The 14,697-nt window shown below is 43.5% G+C and overlaps 1 protein-coding gene across 2 annotated transcripts in view; it reads left to right on the plus strand.

Annotated features, from left to right (window-relative positions):
- LOC118399138 (RNA-binding motif, single-stranded-interacting protein 3-like) overlaps positions 1-14,697 on the plus strand; it is a 391,803-nt gene that overhangs the window by 58,544 nt on the left and 318,562 nt on the right. The gene's annotated exons all lie outside the window — the stretch shown is intronic.

Genomic DNA, 14,697 nt, shown 5'->3' on the forward strand with positions numbered 1-14,697 from the left:
CTAATCTCTACACACAGCCTACATCGTTGTCACAATATTAGCTAACATCATAGTCAACATAGCTACTAGAACTAACATGTTAGTAAATCCGCTACGTTCATACAGTAAAGTGTACAGTCAGCAAGCAGTTTAGCAGTTACACCGCCGGGTCCCGGTGGCAATACATTTGTAAAACCAAAAGCTTACCTTGACATGGAAGAGTTCCAGTGTTGGATAGCCATAACCACCCAGCTAACATGGCATCCCTATCTGTTTGAGCCAGGTGTTTGAGTAAACTAAACTAGCTAGATGCATTCACTACCGAAGTGAAAAAATACAACGAAATATACCTAGCTCCTGTATGTTTGGGGTAAATCCAATATAGCACATTACTGAGTACCACTTCATATTTTCAAGCATAGTGGTGACTGCATCATTTTTATGGCTATGCTTGTTATCGTTAATGACTGGGGAGTTTTTCAGGATAAATTATTAATTGGATCTAAGCACAGGCAAAATCCTAGAGGAAAACCTGGTTCAGTCTGCTTTCCACCAGATACTGGGAGATTAATTCAATTTCCAGCAGGACAATAACCTAAAACGCACATCTACACTGGAATTGCTTAACAAGAAGACAGTGAATGTTCCTGAGTGGCTAAGTTGAAAATATATGCCAAGACTTGAAAATGGTTGTTTAGCAGTGGAGGCTCCTCAGAGGAGGAAGGGGAGATAATTCTCCCCAGTGATTTTCATAAAAATAAAGAGTGAAACATTAAAGTTTAAACTAAACTAAATATATTCACATGTCAACAAATAATTGATAAAAAAAACTACAGTAGCCTCAACATCACTCTGTAGGGTAGCACCAAGGTGTGGCCGGAGGACAGCTAGCTTTCGTCCTCCTCCGGGTAAATTGGCTTCAATACAAAACCTAGGAGGCTCATGGTTCTCACCCCCTTCCATAGACGTACTGTAATTATAACATCTGGAGGACATCCTCCAATCTATCAGAGCTCTTGCAGCATGAACTGACATGTTGTCCACCCAATCAAAAGATCAGAGAATGAATCTAGTACTGAAAGCATACGCTACAGCTAGCTCACAGTGCATAACATGTGAGTAGTTGACTCAAAGAGAGATAGACAGTAGTTGAACAGTTAACTACTTCATTTATTTAAAAATGAAGTGAGAGAGAGAGCTACACTATGTATACAAAAGTATATGGACACCCCTTCAAGTCCGTGGATTTGGCTATTTCAGCCACACCTGTTTTTGACAGGTGTATAAAATCGAGCACACCGCCATGCTATCTCCATAGACAAACATTGGCAGCAGAATGGCATTTCTGAAGAGTTCAGTGACATTCACCGTGGCACCGTCATCTGGCAGTCTGACGGACAAATATCAGTTTGGTGGGCCTCCCGGTGGCGCAGTGGTTTAAGGCACTGCATAGCAGTGCTAGCTGTGCCACCAGAGACTCTGGGTTCGAGCCCAGGCTCTGTTACAGCAGGCCACGACCGGGAGGTCCATGGGGCGATGCACAGTTGATAGGGTTAGGGAGGGTTTGGCCCGTAGGGATATCCTTATCTCATCGTCCACTAGCAACACCTGTGGCAGGCCGGCATTGCACGAACCTTACAGATAATTGTATGTGTGGGGTACAGAGATGAAGTAGTCATTCGCAAATCATGTTAAACACCATTATTGCGACTGTGACATGCTAAGCACATTTTTACTCCTGAACTTATTTAGGCGTGCAAAGGGGTTGAATACCTACTGACTCAAGACATTTCAGCTTTTAATTTTCAATACATTTGTAAAATGTTCAATGAACATAAATCCACTTTGACCTTATGAGGCATTGTGTGTAGGCCAGTGACAAAAAATACAAATGTAATCCATTTAAAATTCAGGCTGTAACACAACAAAATGTGGAAAAATCAAGAGGTGTGACTAGTTTCTGACGGCACTGTATACAGTAAACAGCCTGAGTGTTGTTGTCCTTGTACTGTTAGCTAAAGCTGTGGGCCACCCCTCCTCCTCGTGTCTGTGACGAGGACTATTGCAGCATCTGTAGACGTGTGGCCTAGAGCAGTGGCTGTGATGTCTACCCGCCAGAGCTGTGCAATGGACAACACCTGCGGCTGCAGATGAGACCTCTCTTTAAGTGGCGCAGCTTAAACACCTCTTTTTATCCACACTATCTCCCTCTGCTGAAGTGAGGGAGAGGGAGGGCTGAGTTTTTTTTGTTAACCTTTATTTAACTAGGCAAGTCGGATAAGAACAAATTCTTATTTTCAATGACAACCCACTGTTCCTAGGCTAACTGCCTTGGTCAGGGGCAGAACTGTAGCTCGGGGATTCAATCTTGCTACCTTTCGGTTACTAGTCCAACGCTCTAACCACTAGGCTACCTGTTTTGCTTGCTATGTTGTGTGAGGAGGAAGGCCTTGCTACAGGATCCTGCGTTATCCTGCTTCTGTATGTGGTGCTTTGTAGTCTTATCTCTTACTTTCCTATTTGTAATGCTTCTAACATGCCTACAGCTTGTAAGAGTTGGCAGCCATAAATAATGTAAAGGACAACATTCACAAGGATATTCTTTATCCTCCTCCTCTTTTGCCTCCTCATTGTCATTTATCTCCCTTTCCAACATGATTGCATTGTGTTACTCACATGCAGTTGAAGTCGTTTTTCAACCACTCCACACATTTCACAAGCTATAGTTTTAGCTCAGTTAACTCAGTTACACCAGCTCTGTCAGGAGGAATGGGCCAAAATTCAGGAGGAATGGGCCAAACTTATTGGGGGAAGCTTGTGGAAGGCAACCCGAAGGTGACCCAAGTTAAACAATTTAAAGGCAATGCTACCAAATACTAATTGAGTGTATGTAAACTTCTGACCCACTGGGAATGTGATGAAAGAAATAAAATCTGAAATAAATAATTATCTCTATTATTCTGACATTTCACATTCTTAAAATAAAGTGATGATCCCAACTGACCTAGGACAGGGAATTTTTACTTGGATTAAATGTCAGGAATTGTGAAACTGAGTTTAAATGTATTTGGCTCAGGTGTATGTAAACTTCCGACTTCAACTGTAAATGGTATGGAGTTTTATCACATCTCACCTCGGTCATACACCAAGGGGCAACAAGCCTCTAACCCTTAACACAATCATACTAACCAATATCAGGCACATTACGAGCAGTTCCCTATCCCTTTCTCCAGCAGCAGGCGTCTAGTACTGCTTATCACATGGCACCCTATTCCCTATTGAATTTGTCCCAGAGAATAGAGTGCCATTTGGGACTTCCTGTGTGTCTGCGCAGGGAGAGTCAATAGACATAATAGAAGTTATTAAAGCCGCCGGATTGAATATGTACGTTACACTTGAGATGCCGTACCCGTCGAGTCTCTGCTCCCTCGCCGAGAGAGAACACAACGGTAAATCCAATCACATCACGACCAGCAGCAGGCAACTCCATTACTGGAAAGGTTGTTGTTTCCTTGGCAATTTCTGGGGAAAGGAAATTGGCAGCCTTCACTCCCATTCCAGTGTGCTCACGGGGACCTTTTCAGATGCCCCTTAGAACAGTGAACTTTAATTGAACCGGGATCATGATGGCCAGGGTAGGCTTGGCAGGAAAGTGACCACGTGTTCTTGGGTGAAAGGCCTAAGCTATGTGGTTTTTGAGTTTGGACAGATTTCCTGCGTGGGACAAGGACCTCTGGATTCCTGTAAATGGAGAGACTTCCGCTCCCCTGACCCTGCTTGTGTGGTTACCTTCGTCCTCTCTATAACAGCAACTCCTGTTGCAATGGTTTTGCAGTCTCATTATTTTTTTTTCAGCTTAACTTCATGTTTTTTTGGGTAGAACGTTTTGCCTGTATGGAACATGGCATCAAATGCAACAGATGTTTGTCTGTGGTGGATTTTTTTTGCTCTTAATTGCTGGCCCTGAATTGTTTTTACTGTATGGTATATTTTACTTAAGACTGGAAAAAGTTGTACTCTCCTACAATGTTGCCAGCTGTATTTATTTGCCTGTGTTCAACGTGTGGGTGTTGGCTTGATTGAGATTTCTATGCCGCAGGTTCAGGTTCACATCAGAGAAGCCTCTATTGTTGAGGATGTAACATATTTCCGCAACCGTCTTATTCGAGATATGCGAGTCATAGGCTAATTCCCAAATGGCACCATATTCTCTATGCAGTGCCCTACTTTGACCAGAGGCCAGGGCTCTGGTCCATAGTAGCGCACCACATTGAGAATAGGGTGCAATCTGGGACACTGTCAAACTAAGCAGCGAGTGTTCTAATACTCAGTCAGCCCTGCTGAGAAGCACACGGGGGGGGGCATTGATCTGCAGAGCAAAGCAAGACTGTTTGGAGTGTGTGTGTGTTGGGGGTTTTCAAGTCTACATCCTCCAGCTCTGTAGAACAAGCTGTGAACTCTGGTGCAGTGTCAGGGTCAACGCGACTTTATAAACAACTACGTTTCTAACGATTGACCCTCTTGAGACAATGAGGTCAGTATAAAAATGGACATGATTAAAGATACACGTGCGACCCGTTTATGACATCTACCTTTGATGCCATAGCAACGTGTGCCCGTTTTCATTAGGTTGGTTGTCATAAACAGATCCATAGATCTCTATCTATGCTTTATAAAGGCCTTTATCAAATATGAATCAAAGATATCGTACACTAAGCTCATTATTAAATGTTCATCACTTGCTATCTACGGTATCATCGGCTTGTTGAGACGAGGAAGCCATTTTAGAATCCGTCTTGACCATCTATCCTCAGGAGAATTAGCCCTTCAATGTTTTCGGTTTTATTGAACACATTAGATCACACACTATAAAGGGGACGCGTTGTGAATGATTTAATCCAGAGATAAACCTGTTTTGGGCCCGTGATAATGCCCTTCAAGTGGAAAGTCATTCTGTTAATTTAAGCACATTGGCGCATGCATGCTTTTAACATACCACTGCTGGCTTACCTCTGAAGCAGGGTTGGTCCCTGGATGGGAGTTGGGGGGCCAATAGGAGGCACTCTTTCCTCTGGTCTGTAAAATATCCCAATACCCCAGGGCAGTGATTGGGAACATTGCTCGGTGTAAGGTGCTTTCTTTTGGATGGGACGCTACACGTTTGTCCTGACTCTCTGTGGTCACTAAAGATCCCATGCCACTTATCGTGTGTGCAGGGGTGTTTAATCCCGGTGTCCTGGCTAAATTCTCAATCTGACCCTCATTCCATCACAACCACCTAATCATCCCCAGCTTCCAATTGGCTCATTCTCCCCTGTAACTGTTCCCCAGGTCATTGCTGTAAATGGAAATGTTTTCTCAGTCAACCTACCTGGTAAAATAAGGGTTAAATAAAAAAGTAGAATTCAATTGGTCTGACATTAGCTAACAGTCATTGGAGGGGACAGCCAGCTTCAAAACAAAAGCAGACAAAGTTCTTAGGTTGTCACATCACTCCAATTTGGCTAATTTGAGGGCCATCTCAAAACAGAGCCGTTTCATAAAAAGGCAGCATCTGCCGTGCCGGATTTAATTAATTTCCGTCACCTCGGGGGGGATAGAGTGAGTCCACTTCTTGTTCGCTTCCTAGCTGAGATGTCCATTTTTAGACCCTCTCTCCTAGCTATAAAATATTCCATTCTCCATTGTGTGAAAACAGTGTGTTTATAGACAGAGATCGCTTATTCTGAACAACTCCGTTGTGTAAAACGCACAGTTGGCTTTGTACCTGTAGACCGATTTGTCTCCACCCTCTGAAAGGAGAGAGCAGTAAGGGGAGAAGTTATGGGGCCAGCTAGACTGTTAAGTGCCAGAGGAGTCAAGTACTCCTATTGTGTTCAGTACTTTTGTACGGTAAAATTGGAGCCGTGCTGCGTGCCTGCCAGTACTCTGCTCTGGTTGTCTTGGCTTGGTGCTGGCCTGTCTTGGTGAGGAATGTCACGTCCTGACCTTAGTTCCTTTTTTAGGTCTCTATTTTGGTTTGGTCAGTGCGTGAGTTGGGGTGGGCATTCTATGTTGTTCATTCTATGTTTTGTTCTGTGTGGTGTATTTCTATGTGTTTGGCCTGGTATGGTTCCCAATCAGAGGCAGCTGACAATCGTTGTCTCTGATTGAGAACCATACTTAGGTAGCCTGTTCCCACCTGTGTTTGTGGGTAGTCTGCACCAGACAGAACTGTTTCGTGTTGGTCTAGTTTTGTTATTTTGTCTTAGTGTTCTGAGTTAAAATAAATATTAACATGGACACTTACCACGCTGCGTTTTGGTCCTATCTTGACTACTCTTCATCAGAGGAAGAGGATCGTTACAAGGAATTTCAATCGTAACAACGTAGCATTGAATGGTATGGCCTAGCTTGAACCAGCTCGCCGTAGGGCCTCTACAAATAAAGAACAAATTAGTGTCTACGTTTTTTTGTTTGTTCTTGTCCTTTGTAGCTATTTCATGCTCACTGTCATTGACATGGAATGTTGACAGAATGAATGTGGAATTTATGTTGAAAAATTATGGTAGTCATATGCCTCAATCAGTTTCTAAAAGCTTGAGACAAAGCCCGTGGTTGGTTCATTGAATTCAGCAGATTCCTCTGTGGCCTATGGGAAAAATAGGGAGGCTATTAGGAGCATTCTTGAATCCAATCAGGCACTTCGCAGGCATCCAAAACAGATAGGCTGGTGCCCTAAGCAACGCTACTCAAGGGCTTAATTAGAAGGATGCTTTGCTATTGTTGGTTTTCAGGCATTAGTACACTCTGTCTGTCCTGATAATGAACTTGGCTGCGAAATGAAATCGTTTGGCCTGCCTTCACACTGCTAGGCCCGATAGCGCTTGTCAAAACTATTGTTTTCCCGCTTTCAAAGCCCCTATATCGATGTCAGGGATAGGAGGACAGCTCCACTGCAGCACCATTCAGGTCTGACTGTCTTTCGGGTATAACAAGGCCTGCCACGCCAATGTTGACCTGAGAGCCCCACATTGGGACCTCTTTCGAATTAGGAAGCCCCACAGTTCATCACCTACAACCTAATGTTTAAAATCACCTCTGCATGCATGCAATTTCATCATGCACAACTCCAGTGTTCTTTCATGCTGTTTGGACATCGTTTCGCCACACTTTTTTTCTCTCTAACTTCTTCTCACTTGGAATGTTTGACCTGCATCGTGGCAGGCAGCCATGCGGTGATCGCAGCAGTGCACATCTGCTGTCTGTGGGAGCCGACGATGAGGCGATGAAAATGAATGATTCTAGAGCAGGCTTCAATGGCACTCCAGGGCTCATCAGAAAGCAGCCCTCCAAGCCGCACCTGGGACTCGACTGGTAATTGTGCAGCATTCTGCTGCTAAAAATACCAGCATTTCTCTCAAATACCCATTCACAAACTTTGTTGCTCCCATACCGACCTGAACCGGAAGATTTTTGTTTTTCTTTCCTGGCATTAAGAGTCCCAGGTGCATGGGGCAAATCTGGCAAGATGGAGGTAATGGGAGGAAAGGGAGTGGGAGAAAGAGAGAAAAAAAGGAGTGTGAAGCTGGGTGTACCACACTGTTGCCAGGATAAAATAACGGGGGACAAAAGTTCCCCATTGACTTTGGTACAGAGGAATGTCTCCTAAACTTTTAGTTTGTTTACCATGATGTAATTTCATGGATTTATTTTTTTATAGGTAATGTTCTAAAGTAAAGTGGCTGTTCCACTCGATGTCATAAGGTGAATGCACCAATTTGTAAGTCGCTCTGGATAAGAGCGTCTGCTAAATGACTTACATGTAAATGTATGTAAATGTAATGTTCGAGAAACGCTTCAGCTAGTGTTTAATGGGTATTTTGAATCTTCATGTTTTTGTCATATCTTGTTCCCATAGGTTGGCATCTTTTGACTTTAGATATTCAAACAATTGCTCTGGTAACCCGTCGGGTTAGTTAAGAACCCAACCGAACGAAACCCAATGCTTAATATGGGAGCAACTGGAGCTTAGGAATGATTCCATTGGGCGAGGCAGGAATTCAATCAGTTGGGCTCGGGGTAGTAGGTTGGGCATCCGACACAGTTATGCTGTAGCTCTTTTCTATTTGGGTTTGGCCTGCCTCAGCCTCTGGCTGCTAGCATAGCGCTAATGAAAGTCACATTAGCCTCAGCCATTCAATAGTGGTTTTCATAGCTGTGCTGGGGGGGTTAATGTTCTTAACCATATCCTGCAGGGATGTTCCCCTCTTCCATTCTAAGGCAGCTGGAGGTTGCTCTCTCAGCTCCCTCTCAGTGCATGTGGGTATTGAAAAGGAGAACGTCTCCTGTTTATTTTGAAAATTCATGCTCAGCTACTGTATCTGTTGTGGATAAAACTCCCTTTGGTCAAGTGGAGGCATTCAGTTTGGGAGGCTTGGAATTGTGATGTGGTGCAGTGTAAATACAGTCAATTCTGTGGAATGGTGCATTCAGCACTTTGACTACTGTTTATTCATTTTGTTTGAATAACACATTGTACTCATTTCTGTTTGATTATTTTGCAACATGGTGACGGTTGATGGTTGAATTCTCTGCAAGACATCACCTCCTCACCCCCGACCCTTTGAACGCAATCGTTCTTAATGATTCATAATGTTTTGGCTGTTCCCTTCCCCTCAGAGGGATGTGTTATAAGGAGGTCACAGCAGTCTCTCCAAGCCTGGGTCATAGCAAACGAGATGGATGTGTTAGATTTCCTCACACTGTGACCCGTGATAGTGTCTCAACACCACTCTAGACTGCGCCCCAAATGGCACCCTATTTTCCATTTAGTGCACTAGTTTTGACCAGGGACTCTGGTCAGAAGTAGTGCACCAAATGGGTAATAGTGTTTCATTTGGGACGCACGTACTCCCAGCCAGGCCTGTGGTCTCTCAGACCTTTGATCTCTAGCTGGTGTGAAAAGACCAAGAGGAGTCCAATACTGCATGGTCTCCTGGAAGGAACGCTTAAGTTGCCTAATTTTTACATCTTGGGTTTGACGAATGGTCTCACAGAAAAAGTATGTGTCATGTCTTTAGGGTCATTCTCCACTGTCCCTCAGTTATCCTCATCAAGGGCATATGATGACACATACAGTACTTTGACTTCAGAAGTGTGTGTGTCCTCTTCATTCATTTCAGACATGTGACAGATTCACATAGCCCATATGACTCTGATGTTGAATATATTTTTGTCCACTTTGGGTTCAAGTATGTTGTCCGTTTCAAATGGTATATCCCTACAACTTTGCCTGGCTATCCAGACTCCCTGCTTAGTTTCTTCACTGCATTGAGTCTGGATCTGAGTACATCTCCGAACCTTCACCAAATGTGAAAACATTCCGGGCTGCTTGATTGGTCCAGAAACCAATGGGTTGGGCCAGAGCCAGAACACACGTTGGTAAAGCGGCAGTTTGATACTCTGATTGATTAGAGACAATCCAATCGCTTATTACTTTGTGGTGGCAGTCTCGGTCTTATTAATTTGTGGGTGGCAGTCTCAGTCTTATTACTTTGTGGTGGCAGTCTCAGTCTTATTACTTTGTGGGTGGCAGTCTCAGTCTTATTACTTTGTGGTGGCAGTCTCAGTCTTATTACTTTGTGGTGCCCCTCATCACCACAAACTACTTAAATGATGGCAGTCTCAGACTAAAGTATGTAGCAAACAACAGAGCACCGGGAATAATTTAGTGTGATTCATCAGGCTAACTACAATTTAGGGCTGGGCTATATGGCAAAAAAATCAAACCTACATTTTTTTAAACTTATGTGCGATTCAAGATATACAGTATATCTACAGTTATCACAATGTTTTCTCTCCATGAGCTTTAATGTACAATTAACGGTCATATGCACTGCAGTTCAAACAGCAATAATCAAATGAATTCAGGGCTTGTGAAGTTATAGCTAGGCGAAATATAAGCCTTCCACAACCATAAAATCCACTAATAATTGTCTTATTTTATCAAAACAGTTTGCAATAATCACTGAACTGGCTGAACAAGTTACTGAACAAGACTGTCTATGAAAATGCCCTTTTTTTGTTACAAATTTAACCATATCCATGCATAATGCATATTCACTAATAATGACTAACATCTTGTAGCCGGCATTATGCTATAGACAATTAACACATGTCTCATGAACAATCTCTCAAGCACAAGCCCATGTACTAGTGAGTAGCCAGCTAATCTTTGTATTTCAAGTTTAGCCAACTTGGATCTATTTGCTGGCTAACGGGGTAGAACAGTTGACTTGTTATGAACACACTATTCTGTCTGTCTCCAAACGGTTTGAACAGCATGTAAGCCTGTCCACTTTGTTCAGATGTTGAAATCAGATGGCCTACCTTTTATTTCTCAGAATGAGAATGAGTTTCCAGTTCTTTATATAAGTGTGTCTTATGCTTATTGCACATGTATAAAAGACAGACAAGACAGCTAGTATAACAGTCTTTGGCTAAAATGGTACTTACTACCGAAATGCTGCATGCGACAAAAGTGAGCATTCATTTTCCACAATCAATGTTCATTGATACTCTTGTTTTAGTAGTGTATGCTCTGCGTGCTATTTGAGTAGTTGAGACATAAAAAGGGCATCATTAGAAAGGTGAACTTCTCTATTATTGTAAAATAATTTCTCAATGTGTTTTGGTGTCTGTTGGACAAAAACGTCAAATAGCAAGTTAATTAAAACCGCGTGTCAGAGCCCAGTCAACACGGTGAGTTCGGGCCTATTCCGTTTGAGACTCGGCGGTCTCGACTTGGACTTGGGTGGGTTTCATACGGCCCGAGTCCGGCAGAATCATATTACTCTGGGTTCCGGCTAATGGTTCTCGGGCCGAGTCCACTTAAGCATATCTGGCCTGATTCACTTTTTCAGAAGTAGGGCCATATGAGGTTTTTATTCAGCAGGTGATTGAAGAATTAAAATAATTATGAATGTAATAATTTCACCTCATTTGCTAGGTCATTTGCAAGCTAACATTCGGCCCATTAGGCTATCAGATGGAGAAACACCCTAGAGAATCTATGCTCTAAATGAATGAGATTTTACAGATTTGTATTTTTAATCCCACTCATACTAATTCTATTAATTTCAGTCCTTCAGCCAATCCTGGCTCAATATAATGACGTTAGCGATTTTTAGGCACATGCTGGTGGCCACGTTAATTATAGGACGACTTGGGATACATGATCTACGACAGACAGCACATCTCAGTGTCATAGGCTATAGCCTATTTTTCTATGGTAGGCCTATCTGTAAACGCTGATACCTCCTGCCAAAATACACCATATGAGTGGCCTAATGTAATTTTCTGAACCTTGTAAACTGTCAAAATAAACCCACAACTGATCCAAAGGGGCCTCCTGACTGGCTCAGCGGTCTAAGGCACTGCATCAGTGTTTGAGGCATCACCACAGACCTGGGTTCATGTGTACTATGGCAGCTAAACGCTGAATTACAGTAACACACATATACATAATACACTGTTCAAAAAAATAGAGGGAACACTTAACCAACACAATGTAACTCCAAGTCAATCACACTTCTGTGAAATCAAACTGTCCACTTAGGAAGCAACACTGATTGACAATAAATTTCACATGCTGTTGTGCAAATGGATTAGACAACAGGTGTAAATTATAGGCAATTAGCAAGACGCTCCCAATAAAGGAGTTGTTCTGCAGGTGGTGACCACAGACCACTTCTCAGTTCCTATGCTTCCTGGCTGATGTTTTGGTCACTTTTGAATGCTGGTGGTAGCATGAGACGGAGCCTACAAACCACACAAGTGGCTCAGGCAGTGCAGCTCATCCAGGATGGCACATCAATGCGAGCTGTGGCAAGAAGGTTTGCTGTGTCTGTCAGCGTAGTGTCCAGAGCATGGAGGCGCTACCAGGAGACAGGCCAGTACATCAGGAGACGTGGAGGAGGCCGTAGGAGGGCAACAACCCAGCAGCAGGACTGCTACCTCGGCCTTTGTGCAAGGAGGAGCAGGAGGAGCACTGCCAGAGCCCTGCAAAATGACCTCCAGCAGGCCACAAATGTGCATGTGTCTGCTCAAACGGTCAGAAACAGACTCCATGAGGGTGGTATGAGGGCCCGACATCCACAGGTGGGGGTTGTGCTTACAGCCCAACACCGTGCAGGACGTTTGGCATTTGCCAGAGAACACCAAGATTGGCGCCCTGTGCTCTTCACAGATGAAAGCAGGTTCACACCGAGCACATGTGACAGACGTGACAGAGTCTGGAGACGCTGTGGAGAACGTTCTGCTGCCTGCAACATCCTCCAGCATGACCGGTGTGGTGGTGGGTCAGTCATGGTGTGGGGAGGCATTTCTTTGGGGGGCCGCACAGCCCTCCATGTGCTCGCCAGAGGTAGCCTGACTGCCATTAGGTACCGTGATGAGATCCTCAGACCCCTTGTGAGACCATATGCTGGTGCGGTTGGCCCTGGGTTCCTCCTAATGCAAGACAATGCTAGACCTCATGTGGCTGGAGTGTGTCAGCAGTTCCTGCAAGAAGAAGGCATTGATGCTATGGACAGGCCCGCCCGTTCTCCAGACCTGAATCCAATTGAGCACATCTGGGACATCATGTCTCGCTCCATCCACCAACGCTGTCCAGGAGTTGGTGGATGCTTTAGTCCAGGTCTGGGAGGAGATCCCTCAGGAGACCATCCGCCACCTCATCAGGAGCATGCCCAGGCATTGTAGGGAGGTCATACAAGCACGTGGAGGCCACACACACTACTGAGCCTTATTTTGACTTGTTTTAAGGACATTACATCAAAGTTGGATCAGCCTTTAGTGTGGTTTCCACTTTTTTTTTTTGTATGATTCCAAATCCAGACCTCCATGGGTTGATACATTTGATTTCCATTGATAATTTTTGTGTGATTTTGTTGTCAGCACATTCAACAATGTAAAGAAAAAAGTATTTAATAAGAATATTTCATTCATTCAGATCTAGGATGTGTTATTTTAGTGTTCCCTTAATTTTTTTGAGCAGTGTATATACAGTGGGGCAAAAAAGTATTTAGTCAGCCACCAATTGTGCAAGTTATCCCACTTAAAAAGATGCGAGGCCTGTAATTTTCATCTGTACACTTCAACTATGACGGACAAAATGAGAGAAAAAATTCCAGAAAATCACATTGTAGGATTTTTAATGAATTTATTTGCAAATTATGGTGGAAAATAAGCATTTGGTCACCTACAAACAAGCAAGATTTCTGGCTCTCACAGACCTGTAACTTCTTCTTTAAGAGGCTCCTCTGTCCTCCACTCGTTACCTGTATTAATGGCACCTGTTTGAACTCGTTATCAGTATAAAACACACCTGTCCACAACCTCAAACAGTCACACTCCAAACTCCACTATGGCCAAGACCAAAGAGCTGTCAAAGGACACCAGAAACAAAATTGTAGACCTGCACCAGGCTGGGAAGACTGAATCTGCAATAGGTAAGCATCTTGGTTTGAAGAAATCAACTGTGGGAGCAATTATTAGGAAATGGAAGACATACAAGACCACTGATAATCTCCCTCGATCTGGGGCTGCACGCAAGGTCTCACCCCGTGGGGTCAAAATGATCACAAGAACGGTGAGCAAAAATCCCAGAACCACACGGGGGGACCTAGTGAATGACCTGCAGAGAGCTGGGACCAAAGTAACAAAGCCTACCATCAGTAACACACTACGCCGCCAGGGACTCAAATCCTGCAGTGCCAGACGTGTCCCCCTGCTTAAGCCAGTACATGTCCAGGCCCGTCTGAAGTTTGCTAGAGAGCAATTGGATGATCCAGAAGAAGATTGGGAGAATGTCATATGGTCAGATGAAACCAAAATATAACTTTTTTGTAAAAACTCAACTTGCATCCAAAGAACACCATACCTACTATGAAGCATGGGGGTGGAAGCATCATGCTTTGGGGCTGTTTTTCTGCAAAGGGACCAGGACGACTGATCCGTGTAAAGGAAAGAATGAATGGGGCCATGTATCGTGATATTTTGAGTGAAAACCTCCTTCCATCAGCATGACATTGATCCCAAACACACCGTCCGGGCAACGAAGGAGTGGCTTCGTAAGAAGTATTTCAAGGTCCTGGAGTGGCCTAGCCAGTCTCCAGATCTCAACCCCATAGAAAATCTTTGGAGGGAGTTGAAAGTCTATTGCCCAGCAACAGCCCCAAAACATCACTGCTCTAGAGGAGATCTGCATGGAGGAATGGGCCAAAATACACAACAGTGTCTGAAAACCTTGTGAAGACTTACAGAAAACATTTGACCTCTGTCATTGCCAACAAAGGGTATATAACAAAGTATTGAGATACATTTTTGTTATTGACCAAATACTTATTTTCCACCATAATTTGCAAATAAATTCATTAATAATCCTACAATGTGATTTTCTGAAAAAAAAAATCTAATTTTGTCTGTCATAGTTGCAGTGTACCTATGATGAAAATTACAGGCCTCATCTTTTTAAGTGGGAGAACTTGCACAATTGGTGGCTGACTAAATACTTTTTTGCCCCACTGTATATTTATTATATAGTCCCAGTGGTTATTTAACGTTAGCTACTTGAATAATTTGGATCTAGCTCACGTTAGCTAGATCCAAAACAATAAATAGTTTTGTGAAACTAGTCATGGTTGACCCTATACAGTCAATGGGTCAATCAGCTGC

The sequence above is a fragment of the Oncorhynchus keta genome, chromosome 20, assembly GCF_023373465.1.
Source record: "Oncorhynchus keta strain PuntledgeMale-10-30-2019 chromosome 20, Oket_V2, whole genome shotgun sequence".
In the NCBI taxonomy this organism is placed as follows: domain Eukaryota; kingdom Metazoa; phylum Chordata; class Actinopteri; order Salmoniformes; family Salmonidae; genus Oncorhynchus; species Oncorhynchus keta.